Genomic DNA, 13,115 nt, shown 5'->3' with positions numbered 1-13,115 from the left:
CTGCTTCTTAATTTTGGCTCAGGTCACAATCCCAGGGCCATGGGATCAAGCCACACTTTGGGCTCCATGCTGAGCATGGATCCTGCTTGAGATTCATTCTCTCTCTCTCTCTCTCTCTCTCCCTCTCCCTCTCCTTCTCCCTCTCTCCCTCCCCCCAACTTCTCTCTCTCTGCCCCTTTTCCCTGCTCGTGCTGTCTCTTCCTTTCTGAAATAAAAAAGATAAAAAAAATACAGGGAGATCCTGTGTACTCTTTGAAAAAATAATAAACCTAGAGTTTACTTTGACAGCACATATACTAAAATTGGAATGATACAATGAAGATTAGCATGACCCCTGCACAAGAATGACATGCAAAAAAAATAAAATAAAATAAAACTATCCTACAATCGTCCAATTGCACTACTAGGTATTTACCTATAGGAGCAAAAATACTGATTCAAAGAGATACATGCACCCCGATATTTATACCAGCAGCATCAACAATAGGCAAATTATGGAAAGAGCCCAAACGTCCACTGACTGATGAATGGATAAAGATGTGGTATATACAATGAACTATTACCCAGCCATTAAAAAGGATGAAATCTTGCCATTTGTAACAATGTGGATGGAGCTAGAGTGCATTATGCTAAGCTAAATAAGTCAGAGTAAAACAGATTCCATATGATTTCACTCATATGTGGAACTGAAGAACAAAACAAATGAACATGGGGGGGAAAAGGAGAGGCAAACCAAGAAACAGACTCTTAACTATGGAGAATAAACTGAGCGTTGATGGAGGGAGGTAGGCAAGGGTTGGGCTAAATGGGTGATGGATATTAAGGAGGGCACTTGGGGGCACCTGGGTAGCTCAGTCATTTGGGCATCCAACTCTTGATTTTGGCTCAGGTCATGATTTCACAGTTTGTGAGATCTAGCCCTGCATATGGCTCTGCACTGACAGTGCGGAGCCTGTGTGGGATTCTCTCTTTTCCTATCTCTCTGCCCCTGTTCCACTTGGTCTCTCTCTCAAAATAAATCAATAAACTATACAAAAAAAAAAAAGGAGGGCACTTGTATTGAGCACTGGGTGCTATATGTAAGTGATGAATCACTAAATCCCACGCCAGAAACCAGAAATTTACAGTGCTTGTTAACCAACTAGAATTTAAATAAAAATTTGTATAGAAAAAAATTAAAACATGAAATTGTACCAGAGGATACCCAGACAGCTGTGCTAATTGCTCCTCCCAATCCTAGGCAGTGAATATTACTACCATCTTCACTTAAATATGGATTAATAAAGCACAAACTCATAATAAAAACAAATTTAAAAATTAGTATTAAGACTAAACTGAAAATCAGCAACGAATTTCAGTTTAAGTTAACAGAAATTTTTCTGGAGATAAATTCTAAAGATAAATTAATGAAACAGATAGCATTAAAGCATCTAAAAGTATGATTCCACACACAAATTACCAGTTACTTGTTCTTACCAGTATCTTGTTCTTGGGCTGACCATGATTCATCATCCTAACTGCAGTATTTTCAGAGTGAAGAGTACTGTTACTAACACTTACCTTGAGACAAGAAGCATAGAATAGGACTGCACCCGGCAAGCTGAAGTATATGGCAGCCACTCCAGCTCTCTCCTATGTCTGTTAAGCACAAGGAGATTCCTCACATCTCTATCCATACAACACACAGAAATAGAAATTCAGCAGAAAAATGCAAAGTGGTTACAAAAGCATGGAAAATGCTTTCATTCATCCCAGTCCCTTTCCAATTTGTCTCAGGGCCGAAAACTTCTTGTAAAAGCACATGCGCAATCTTTTGCTACAATTTGTGAGTTGAACTAATATAAAATATAAAGTATTAATGAAATCCTAAAAAATTAAAATCACTTTTAAAAAATCATTCTTTGCTCACTTGGTAATGAGCAAACCTCACATGTGATCCCTTTGGAATTGCTTCATTTTCTGAAGTCATAGTACTTCATTTCTACTAAGTTGAATTTATTATTTAGAACCAGGGAAAAAAGTGCTGAGAGAGCAAAACATTTCTCCCAGTGAGGTGAAAGTAAGAGCTTGAGTGTTTATTATGTGAAATAAAACCACAAAAGGGGGGCATATTATGACAGTTGGGGGTTTAAGTGGTCAAACAAATAATATTTGCTTGTTCCCGTACTAAGATTGAAAACAGTTGGGAGACAGACTCAAGTTTCAGGCCAAATATCACCTCTACCTCTAATGAAATAGATTGGAGAATATGGTTTTAGACCCACAGTGTTTCCAGGCATTTTGATAGTTTACCCTGGTAAGACAGATGAGTCTTCAGGCAAAGGCAGTGTAGGATTGCTCCAGGCTTCCGCCAAAGGCAGGCAGAAGGAGACCCAAATTCAAGGACTCTTCAGTGGTCAGATGGAAGAACACAAGAAATAGAGCAAGAAAGAGAATAAGGTCACTCAGTTTCTTCTCCCAAACTCACTGCATTGGGTTTTACTCTCTCAGAGGAGTGAATGAAATGTCGAGAAAGAAACTGGACATTTTACACTCCATGAAACAAAAGGCCAGGACCTGGAGGTTTTCATCTAACAGAGATGTGTGCCTCATAATTCTTACTTGAATATTGGGGAAATCTCTAGGAAATACCAACTTCTACTAAAATGAAAGTGGTTTTATTTTTTTAATTTTAGTCAAAACTTGGTAAACCATTTCATAAGGGAAGGAAATGTTTACATGTTTGTGTATACGTTTTTATTCTCCCAAGGAACAATCCACAGAAAGTAAATTCAATAACTTTCATTGAAACTCATATATACTATGGATATAGGAAAACAAATGTCCATGTGACTAAGGAAAATAATTAAATATGACAACAGATAGAAACCACAGGCCGTATATCCAAACCATCTGAACATGATGAAAAAGAGAGTCAGTAGGATCTGATAAAAAAAATTTAGAAAATAAAGAATATTTGACCAGGCATAAAATTTATAGAGATTTCAGTCCTTTACTGAATAAGCTACACTTGGGAGGAATAGCTATGGTGTTTACAGAGGATGTGCTTAAACCTGTAATACTATCACAATAGACAAGATTACTAATAACTCTTTTTATAGTTCTCCAACAGAGTGAGAGCAAATGGTGAGCTGATTTCTATCTGGTCCTACAAAGTCTCTGTTCCTGTGACTGTTGAGCATCAAGAACTGTAACAATCCCTGAAATGGCAAAAGATTCTTTCTTTAAGTGCCATAGTCGCTAATGTTTAATGGCCATCAAAATGCCCACTCCCTAAGTGGAGTATAATTTAACAGAATTGGTTCTGTGATTTATCACAGCAACTACCTTAAAAATAAGTATGATTTTAAGAATAACTTCCTGGGGCACCTGGGTGGCTCGGTCGGTTAAGTGTCCAACTTCAGCTCGGGTCATGATCTCACGGTTTGTGGGTTCGAGCCCTGCATCGGGCTCTGTGCTGACAGCTCAGAGCCTGGAGCCTGTTTCAGATTCTGTATCTCCCTCTCTCTATGCCCCTCCCCAACTCATGTTCTGTCTCCCTCTGTCTCAAAAATAAATATTAAATTTATTTTTATTTTATTATATAATAATTTAATATATATATTATATATAATATAATATATTATAATATAAATAATATAATATAATATATTATAATATTTATATTATAATATATATTATTTATATTATAATATATATTGTAATATATTATAATATATATTATAATGTAATATTAAATAAACATTAAAAAAATTTTAAAAAGAATAACTTCCTGACTGAATACTGATAAAATTTTCTGAAAATTTAAATTTCTACCAATATTTAGCTAAGAAAAATATGCTTAAAATCACACTCGGTTGGTGATGCCTGGGTGGCTCAGTCAGTTAAGCATCCCACTCTTGATTTTGGCTCAGGTCATGATCTAATGGTTCATAGGATCAAGCCCTGTGATGGCCTCTGTGCTGAGCACTGAGTGTGGAGCCTGACTGGGATTCTTTCTCTGCCCCTATCCTACTCCTGTGCTCATCCATGTCCGTGATCTCTCTCTCAAAATAAATAATTTTTTTAAATTTAAAATCACACTTGCTTATAATCATACTTAAATTGGGATAATATACCCAATTTCTCAAAATATGGTATTTTGTGTAACCTTCATTCCAGCCCTCATCAAAACATACAAATAAATAAAATTTTTGAGTACTATCAGAGAAAAATGGTTTGTTAAAGTCTGCTTTTGAGATCCAGATGACTTTTTTTTTACTCCATCAAAAAAGATCTCTTTTCAAGTCTTGCAACTGACAAAAAATTCATTATGTACAATCACCTACTTTACAATTATTTCAATTTATCAGCTGCTCTCAAAAGTTAGTTAATATTTAGTACGTACAACTGAACTGTAACAAGCACTATGTTGTCATGTATCAAAATTATTTCCACCATACATATTTCTAATTATGGAACTATGAAATAAAATTGAAACTGTTCCCTATGACAGAAATTCCTATAACTCAAGTTAGAGTTGAAAAGTGGTTTTCTACTTCTTAGATTAACTCTGTTTTTATATCAAGAATGCTCCCTCCTTCAGAGAATGCTATTTTGCCATTATAGTATGTAAGAGTGGATATTAGATTACTAGAATCCTATTTTTCAGTAAAACTCCATAAATGTCTTCCAACTTTGTACTCTCATTTCTCTTCCAGTTCCAAAAAGACACCGTTCAAACAGTATCCTTGATACAGAGGAAAGAGCATTAGCCTTATCAATTTCTGAGCCGTGATGGTTCCAGCAGATTCTACTTCAGAGCAAATTTTATCACAAATGTTGGAAACATTGGAGTTATATATTATTGAGTCCCCATATAAAATTCAATTACCAGAGTAATTTAATTGATAGGAAATATATATTCTTCTCCTATGGGAAAATGAAATAAAAAGAGAATTTTTTCCTAACAGTAGTATTGAATTAGAATTAATATGAAATTCTTTAACCCAAGGCAATCCTAGACTTTATTACCAGCATGACCTGTACTCAAAGGAGAATTTCTACCAGTAGAAATTGGTTTGCATTAAGTCAACCAAAAGTTACCTCCCAGAAACTTTTAACTTTGCCGGATTCATCTAATACCTTCCTTACTCAGCGCTGTCTCTCTTCACCTGCATCTGTCTGGAAGACACCTTTCCTTACCAATTTTGCAAAGCCCAGCTCAAGCTTCATATCACCCATGAAGTCTTCCCTGATTTTCTTGGTTTACAGCAAGCTCTCCCTCACCCATGAATGCATAAAAATCTGACTGTCAATATAATTAATCTAACTTTATCTTCTTTTCCCTCAGATAATTAATTATACTCTCATAAATCTATAGATACATAGAGTTATGACTTGTTTCCCCAAGTAGACTAAAAATTTTATAAGGAGCTATACTACTTACCCAAGATTATCTACTCTAAAAACAGGGAGAATGAATGAGAATGGTATATTCTGTGAACCTACAAAATAGAAATAACCACAATCCCTGCTCCTTCCATTATGGTTTATAAGAGCAGAAGTTTTACTGTCACATATCCCTCATTAAGTTATTTAACCATAAGAAGATAACTAGTTAGTATTTGTTATATCAATCTATTTATTCAAAGTGACATTACTCTCTCAATCTATAAGTTCCATAAGAAGTAAGGCGTTCTGAACTGGGATTTCCCTGTTATACTCTAAAGCATTACACCTGATTGAAACAAATGCCTCACAATTCCAGTCTATAGTCCTCCACTCACCCAACTGAGCTGTAGAAGGATGTACTCAACATCACTAATCATCAGAAAAATGCAAATCAAAGCCACAGTGAGATATCACCCCATACCTGCTAGAAAGGTTATCATCAAGAAGACAAGAGATAACAAGTGTCAGTGAGGATGTGGAGAAAAAGGAACACTTGTGCAACCACCATGAAAAACTGTGGAGGTTCCTCAAAAAATCAAAAATAGAACTACTATACAACCCAGCAATCTCACTTCTGGGTATATATGATATGCACAGTAAATGAAAACAAGGTATCAAAAAGCTATCTGAATGCCTAAGTTTATTGCAGCATTATTCCCAATAGCCAAGATATGGAAACAATATACATGTGCATAACAGATGAATGGATAAAGAAGATATGGTATATATACACAGTGGAATATTATTCAGCCATGAGAAAGAAGGAAATCCTGCCATTTGCAACAACATGGATGGGCCTCAAGGGAATTATGCTAACTGAAATAATCCAGACAGTGAAAAATAAATATTATATGATTATAAGTTATATGCGGACTTAAAAAAAAGCCAAACTTATAGTAGAATGGTGGTTACCAAGGTTTGGGAGGCAGGGGAATTGGGGAGACTTTGTTAAAGGGTACAAGCTTTGCAACTAGAAGGTAAATAAGTTCTGGAGATCTAATGCACAGCATCGTAATTATGGTGAACAATATACTTCAAAGTTGCTGAGACTAAATCTTAAATGTTCTCATCACAAAAAAAGAAATTACAATTGTGTGATATGATAGAGGTGTTAGCTAATGATTACAGTGTTACAGTGGTAATCATATTGTAATATATAGGTGTATCATATCAACATGTTGTATACCTTAAATTATACAATGTCATATGTCAATTATACCTCAATAAAAAAGAAACATTAAAAAATAATGGCTCAAGTGGCTAAAGTGAACTACCTAGTGATCTTATCATCTAGAAATCTCTATTATATCTGTCAGTACAAAATCCATTGCATCCTTTTGGCCTTTGGGTAATAAATTATTCATAACCTCTAATCTCAATTAGGAAATCTCAAAAGATTCTCAAGTTGTTAGAGTCAATAAGCCACAAAAAAAAATAGCACAGATATTTATTTTAAGGTGTCTCTCTTCTCTTTTATAATGAAAGTTATTTGTAGAAATACATGTTAGTATGTACTGTTTTAAGTCCATCTTTGATAAAGTGTCTATCTGTTATGTTATGCCCCAGGTAACACATGGGTCAATAAATTTTGCCATCATCTAATTGGGCTAAAATATTAATATAAGTAGGGCTAAAATATTCACCCTGATCCCTACTGTTCAAATGGGCACTGTTGTTCATAAACCTAGAAATGAAAAGAACTCAAATTCCTTCTCTTCTGAAATAATGAGATCACAATTCAAAGGATCCTTCACTAAAAATTACCATCTTTTTAAGAATAGAAAATTATATACTGAAGGAAGATTAAATGTTCCCTAGCTCTTCTAAATATTCAAGATAGGTTAAGATGAATGCAAAAATAAAATCAGTGTCCATATTTTAACAAGATCAATTATTTCCACCTGTGTTAGTAGGATAAGGAAGATTGTGAAAACTTTTTCCATTTGCCCTGAATTCTCAGCAGAAAATTGCAACAAGTTTTTTGATACAGACATAACCACAACTAAATGGTGTATTTCATACATTTTAGAGAAACAATGTGGAATAGTGTGGTTAAAACTGCTCTCTAATGCCAGACTGCCTGCTTTGGAATGTTGACTCTGCCTCTCTTTAGCATAGTAACATTGGATAACTGACTACCTTCTCTGTGTTTCAGTAATATTAGAACCTACGTCACAGATTTGTGAATAGGTACTCCATGTAATGCACTTGAAATAATACCTGATACATAGCAAGCCCTTGATAAGCATTAGCTAAATATAAAGTATCTATAAATTAAAATTCTGTATATTTTAGTGGCACCTGGGTGTCTCAGTAAGTTAAGCGTCAGACTTCAGCTCAGGTCATGATCTCACAGTTCCTGGGTTCGAGCCCCACGTTGGGTCTGTGCTGACAGCTCAGAGCCCAGAGCCTGCTTCAGATTCTGTGTCTCCCTCTCTCTCTGCCCCTCCCCCACTCTCTCTCTTTCTCTCAAAAATAAATAAACACTAATTTTTTTTTATTTTATAGATTTTAGAAAAAGATTCAATGATTCCCTCAAATGGAAAAGGGAATACTTTTTAAATTTAAAAATTCAAGATGTTCTCTCTCAATGCAGAAATACATTTATTAAAGGTAGACTTCGATTAGGGACTAAATGAAGAGAAGGGTAAAATAACACAACATTTTATGATAAATAAATAAATAAATAAATAAATAAATAACTCACTCACTCAGTGGGAAACATTTCTGAAGTTGCCTAATTGCATTGTCTTCGATATCCTGCCTGTCAGACCAACCAGTGACCCGAATTAAGTCCAGCTGTTCAGACCACATCACTTTGCTAAGCCTTTCAGGCATGTGGGATCCAGTTCATGTTTACCTGCCTTCCCTCACTTCTCCTACAGTAAACATGCCCAGGAAAGTTCTTCATCCACAAACAAGCTCCCGCCAATCTTGTTTCTTTGCCTGAACAGAAAAAAAACTCTGCAAGAACTGAAGGAAACTTCTCTGGTAAACGTCTTTCACAGCACCAAGTACGGGGATGCCATCATTTTCATTATAAAAAGAACTTTTCAATTTAACAGACTAGAGTATTGCTTAAGAATGTACTCTATTAGAGACACTCATTAATCTTATGTTAAAATGTATATTTTGGCAGCTTATTCTCTGCTTTAAATGAACTATTACTTTAATCACAGGCATTTGCAAAACAGTTTGATTTTTCTTAATTAATGTCTGCTAAATTTACTTATGATAGACACACTCTTTTACAAAAGGTAAAACAAATATACTGTGTGGTTATTAATTCCCACTTAGCACCATACAAAATTCTTAATTGAGGTGGAACTTTTCTGCCAATTTACTTTAATTTCTTTTTTTTCAAATGAAAAGATGTAGTCGTATGACTGACTGACATGCCAGTCCAATGAATGTAGTAATTTTTCTCTGCCTGTCAGCTTGAAGACAATGTTTCACCCCAGTGTGTTCTTTCAAAGAACTCCGGAGGAAATTTAGCAAGATTAGAAGAGACACAATGGAACTGTACAAAAATTATTGGCTTTTTTTCTTCTTCTTTTATACATTCTATACACAATAGTGACATCTTCTGGTTGGCTGCATTATTGATGTTTGGAGCATTGCTTTGAAACCACATCAAACTTTTCTTATCACTCATCAAAACATGCCTCTTTTGAGGCACCCGGCTGGCCCAGTTGGTGGAGCGTATGACTCTTGATCTCCAGGTCGTGAGTTCAAGCCTCACGTTGAGTGTAGCAATTACTTAAAAATAATTTAAAAAAATCTTTTGGGGCACCTGGGTGGCTCAGTTGGTTGGGCGTCTGACTTGGAGTCAGGTCATAATCTCACATTTCACAAGTTCAAACCCCGCATCCAGCTCTGTGCTGACAGCTCAGAGCCTGGAGCCTGCTTTGGATTCTGTGTCTCCCTCTCTCTCTCTGCCCCTCCCCAACTCACACTCTGTCTCTCTCTCAAAAATAATAAACATTAAAAATTTTAAAATAATAAAAATAAAACTAAATAAAAAATCTTTTTAAAATATGCCTCTTTTACATAAAGATACTAAATGGAATATTCCTGAATCAGAACTACCTCAGCTTGAAATACATGTCATCAAAATATCAACTTACGTTTTTATAGAATAAAACATAATAGAAGAGCTGAAATATGATAATGAAATATGAAATATGAAATATGATATTTTCAAGTTATTTTTAGTAAGCAATGAAAGACATTTAGAGAGTCTGAAGGAAGGAAGAACCTAATATTAATGATACTCCTTTCCTCTTTGCCTTTTTCATAAGGGTCTATACCTGTGCAGAACACCATGGTATCCTGAGGAGGCCCTAAAGCACTATGCTTAGTGCTAACCTCTCATTTCACTGGTGTAACTCTCTCCTCACGTAGGCAGTCACCCTAGAGCAGCACTGGGTCTAGACTGATTCTGGTGATAGCAACCTCAGGGACCAGAATCCCAATCCTTTCCATGAGAATTGAGCCATGCATTGAGCATCTAAATATAAAATATATTACAACCCCTTTCTCAAGACAATAGAGGAAGGATGACTTCAGTACTTCCAAGGTGATTTGTTTATACCTCTCTCCCTAGAAAAGATGAAAAGCAGCACATATAATCATCATAAGTCAACTAAATAAGCCACAGCAGAAAGTTCTAACCAAAAACAGGAGGAAACTTAATTTCATATCAGCAACTATTTGTAAAAGTGGACGAGTGAAAAATTAAAAGAAATGGAATTAACTTCATTCTGTATGTCATGAAAGCCATGCAAAAATGAGTATTATAAATTCTAGTCACACATTTTAAAAAGGAGGATTTAATCTTAAAAAGAAAAAAAATATGTAGATCAGGGTTATTTAAAGTGGTTTAAATAACAATAAACCAGAGAAGCTTATTATTAAAATTATACTAATTACATTTATCCTATCATCTGAATCAAGCTAGTATCTCTCTTGGTAATAACATCTCTTTACAATCTTGTTACTGTAAGTTGAAAAGATATTTTTAAAGAACAGACCATGAATATTTTTAATGCTAGAAAATATATTAAAGAACATAGGTCACATTCTTCTTTGCATTTAGAAATTAAGGCATTTATGCTATCTGAAATTACAGATCAAATTTGACCAAAGAAATAAACTATAAAAAAATGTGTAATTATCCTTTAAATGATGCATAAACTATTATCATTAACAGGAATTCACTATTGCAATCAGGATTATATGCTGAATATATTTCTGAATTCGTAAAATTATACTCTCAAAAGTGACTGAGATAAGCAATCAATTCATTTCCTACCTAATCTATAAAAGCTATACTAGTTGTTTCTGGTATTGTTATTACTTTATTACTTAGTTTTCTAATTTCATTTTCAAAAGTGTTCTTTGTGTAAAGAAATAAACAAGCCTCATAGAACAGATATGCCTACGATAGGCATTTTTCAAAATTTAAAATATCCTTCAAGTCAGTAATAAAATAATCAAAATATAAAGATAATGGGCTATTATCTGGTTGACAGTAAAATCAACCTCTTTTCATGCAAGAAATGCAGAAAATATAAAATAAGTTTTGCCTTTAGACTCAACATGTGCTATTTGCAATTTTACTCAAATATATTCAGTAAATAAAATGCTAATATTGACTTACCACTCATATGGGTTCAAATAGATCAATGAAAGCTACAATGTTGAATTCTTCTGCACCATGATCTATCTAAACAATTGCATTAACCAAAACAACTTTTAAATGATACAATAAATTAATAAATAAAATTAAATCCCACTGAAGTGGGATAATCAAGTTATATGATTGCAGGAACACCATTCTTTTTTTTTTTAATTTTTTTTAACGTTTATTTATTTTTGAGACACAGAGAGACAGAGCATGAACGGGGAGGGTCAGAGAGAGGGAGACACAGAATCTGAAACAGGCTCCAGGCTGCGAGCTGTCAGCATAGAGCCCTACGCGAGGCTGGAACTCACAGGCTGCGAGATCATGACCTGAGCCGAAGTTGGACGCTCAACAGACTGAGCCACCCAGGCGCCCCAGGAACACCATTCTAAGATAGTTTCTATAAGCGACGTGTTTTGGAATAGCTATTTTCTGTTGAAAGATTGGCTTTTTCAAAATGAAATTAAATGTTAATTTTTAAAGACATTCATCCTTCCTAAATTATTTGCAAGGCTTAATGTAACTGCAACCAAAACTTCAGTGGGATTTAATTTTATTTTTTTTAATCTGGGCAATTTCTAGTTCTTTAAATAAATGTTTACTGAAATATAACACATGCACAGAAAGTGCACAAACCCTGAGTATACAGCAGACTTAGCTACGCCTTACTATTCTAGGAATTTCATAACTCTTCTTCACAGCTCCTTTTTAAAGCAAGGTTTATTTAGTAGCATTGGGCTTGGTGAGACAGTCTAGTCTCCATGGAATTGACTTGGGGGATTTACTGAGCCTTTCTTAATGAATGAGTTCATCATCAATTTTTATAATTATCTCATGTATGCTTGGAAAGAATATTTCTCTCCTTCCTGGGCATAAATTTATATATAAGCAAATACATACTACCTATATTATTAAAATATCTTTATTTCTTTCTTAGTATCAAATTCTCAGAGAAATATGTTAAAATATCTACTTTCATTTTTTGTTGGTTTATTTACCTATTTTAGTAGTTCTGCCAGTTATATGCCTATAAATACGGTCACACTATATTATTATATCTTTTTATGTCCTATATGATGTTTTGGCCATTAATTCCATTTTTTCCAAAATTAAATTTACAGCCTCAATTTTCTTGATTCGTATTTGCCTGGTTATTTTATTTCCAAACTTTCCTTATAATTTTATAGTCACTATATTTGGACATCTTTGAAAACCCAATTAGAGATTCTCTTTTTGTTGTCAGTGAGGCCCAGATCTGAGCAAAGTTGGCTGTGCTAAGGAAGTGGAGCAGACCAGTGAGAATACTCTTACTTTTCGAGGGCTTTCCCATAGATAAGTCACATTTAGCATACAGATTTAATTTTCCCCTCTTACACTGAAATATTCCTTAGTGACTCCAACTCTTCTGGGTTATCGTTGAGAATAAATACATAACGGACTAAAGGAATATAGAGCGGCACACTGCAGGGGTATCTGTGTTCATGACTTTTCAGCACCACCATCAAGTAAAATGGGGTTCCACAAGGAGATGGTGGGTCTAGAAAGAGTAGGTTACCCTAAAGAAAACTAAAAGGTGGACAACTCAAGAAGGACAAATAAAAAATTCAACAGTCTGGTGTATAACAGTAGGATATAACTCTTGAAAAGAGGAAAAACTAACCCTTAGTGTACATTTAGAAACTGATGACAGTCTATATTCTCTAAGTATAAAGTGAAAAATGAAGCAGTTACTCTTGTCAGCACCATACAGAAGATAAACTTGTGCTGTGTTTTTATTACCTCACTCCCTTCTTTTTTTTCTATCAACTGATTTTGGGAAAATAGACTCAGATTATTGTTACTACTTTTAAAACATAATCCTCCTTTTCAATAATAATTTCTGAATGTGTATTTAGTTCTGTGACAGTTTCCACTTTAGGATTTCAACCCCCACAAATCCTTTTATATCTTAACTTCCAATGCTTAAATTTTTAGTTTTGATCCTCTAGCTGTTACC

The 13,115-nt window shown here is 34.5% G+C and overlaps 1 non-coding gene across 1 annotated transcript; it reads left to right on the top strand.

Annotated features, from left to right (window-relative positions):
• Window positions 1-274: 274 nt before the first annotated feature.
• On the top strand, window positions 275-380 carry LOC124516745 (U6 spliceosomal RNA). Its single transcript, XR_006963151.1, has one exon. It is a non-coding gene; the product is annotated as a U6 spliceosomal RNA (small nuclear RNA).
• The last annotated feature ends 12,735 nt before the right edge of the window (window positions 381-13,115 follow it).

The sequence above is a fragment of the Lynx rufus genome, unplaced genomic scaffold (genome assembly GCF_022079265.1).
Source record: "Lynx rufus isolate CCGP_SWC_20201006 ecotype Redwood Valley unplaced genomic scaffold, mLynRuf1.p SCAF_2, whole genome shotgun sequence".
In the NCBI taxonomy this organism is placed as follows: domain Eukaryota; kingdom Metazoa; phylum Chordata; class Mammalia; order Carnivora; family Felidae; genus Lynx; species Lynx rufus.
Note: the sequence above shows the minus strand (reverse complement) of the source record. Positions and strands in the feature narration are given on the sequence as shown.